Here is a 2,000-nt window from a genome sequence, read left to right as displayed (position 1 = left end):
CATTTATATTCAAGGAATTTCATGTTGTGATTCCTTCTACTGTCCATCAAGGTCACTTTAGATCCTCTAAAGAGCTGGAGTCAAGATTTATCTTCAAAATATTTATTAATATCTTCAAATTGGCCCCTTTTAATAGAAGTGATGCTTATCCAATTGTCCTGTCAGCCCATAATTATTTTATTTTGGTTTCTTACATCTCTTTTTAATATGGATATACAGATGAAGGCGTCAAAATTCGACAAGAATCTTTGGGATCTAATTTCTTCAACCAATTTACTTTAGAGTCGTTTTCAGAGTTGGTAGATCTGCTTCATTCTCAATTTGACACCTTAGAAAAAGAAAAGCATTGCTTACTATTTTAGAATATATCAAACTGAAGAGTATGAGAAACCTATACAGATGCTGTACCAACAGAAATACCAGGTTTAACAAGTACAAAGCCAAGAGTACCAATAAAGCCAGATACCGAATTTCTATGGCACTGACCTTTGAACACCCTAGCAGGAGTGAAATGCTGAGTGCAGATACCATGCAGTGCATCCTGGAAGCTTTTAAGGAGCAAAGACTCTATGGCCTCACCCTAGACTTCCTGAATCAGAACTTGCCTTTTATTTGTATATATATATATTTAGTTTTTAGGAGACAGGGTCTCACTCTTTTGCCCAGACTGGAATGTAGTGGTGCAATATGGCTCATTGCAGTCTCAACCTCCTGGGTTCAAGGGATCCACCTGCCTCAGCCTTCTGAGTAGCAGGGATTACAGGTACATGCACCACCATGCCTAGCTAATTTTTAAATTTTTGTAGAGATAGGGTTCCACCATGCTGCCCAAGCTGGGTCTCAAACTCTTGGGCTCAAGCAATTCTCCCAGTATGGCCTCTCAAAGTGCTGAGACTACAATTGCGAGCCACTATGCCTGGCCAGAACCTGCAGTTTAAAAAAATTCCCAAATATTTCTATGCACATTAAAGTTTGAGAAGCAGTGCATGACATCATCTTTGAGGTCTGCTAATCCTGAGAAACTAGGGTGCCATGATCTTTTGTTGCTGTATCTGGTAGCTGTGTTACTGAATGATTATTAAATGCAAACTATATTACTGGAGAAAAATTTCCTATGTCTGTGGCTCAACTTTCAAATATAGTTATCCAATGAAGATTCAGGGAATGACGAGAACCCTGCTCACCGTAAGGAGTGCTAAGCTTGCTCTGACTGGCCATTTAAAGACCCAGAATTCTTCAGCCGGGTGTGGTGGCTCATGCCTGTAATCTTAGCAATTTTGGAGACTGAGGTGGGCAGATCACTTGAGGCCAGGTGTTCGAGACCTGCCTGGGTAACATGGCAAGACCTTTATCTCTAAAAATAAATAAATAAATAAATTTTAAAGACCCAGAATTCTACTCTAAGACCAGGACCAACCACAACCGCCTACAATAGTGGTTCTCAAACTTAAGGCTGCATCCGAATCGTCTGGAGGGCTTAATAAAATAGATTGCTGGGTCCCAACCATAGTTTCCAACTCAATAGATCTTGGATGGGGCCACACAATTTGTAATTCTAACAACTTTTTAAGTAATGCTGGTGTGCTGGTCTGGGAATGACACTTTTGGAACCATTTGCCCAGGTTAAAAGGCTTCAGTCCATAGAACTTCTTTAGATTAACAACCTCCTTTAGGCTGAAAGTGGCCTGACTGCAACTTAACTTGCTTGCTTGGAAATGTGCTGAGCTTTCCAGCATGGTATGCAGCCTGGCTATAAATTCACTTGGAGTGAGTTTGACTAGCTTGCCAGTGGCTGTGAACCATGGATCTAAAGGGCTTGATGTGTCAGCCTGGGATCTGCTGAATCTTACTCAGTGAATGGGGTCTGTGTTGGTTTTAAGATTTTCCCAGATCACTTGTGGTATCAAGAGGACCACGCCACGCCTGCCCAGGATTTTATACCTTTTATGTATACAGCGTTTCCAAAAGGGAATTATTAAATTGAATTCACTTATAATCAC

General features: G+C 40.8%; 1 non-coding gene across 1 annotated transcript; it reads right to left on the bottom strand.

The window, feature by feature from the left end:
* Positions 1-400: 400 nt before the first annotated feature.
* LOC118150817 (small nucleolar RNA SNORA8) lies at positions 401-539 on the bottom strand. Its single transcript, XR_004738952.1, has one exon. It is a non-coding gene; the product is annotated as a small nucleolar RNA SNORA8 (small nucleolar RNA).
* Between the last annotated feature and the right edge of the window lie 1,461 nt (positions 540-2,000).

The sequence above is a fragment of the Callithrix jacchus genome, chromosome X, assembly GCF_049354715.1.
Source record: "Callithrix jacchus isolate 240 chromosome X, calJac240_pri, whole genome shotgun sequence".
NCBI classification, from domain to species: Eukaryota; Metazoa; Chordata; class Mammalia; order Primates; family Cebidae; genus Callithrix; species Callithrix jacchus.
This window is presented reverse-complemented; position numbering and strand designations above follow the sequence as displayed.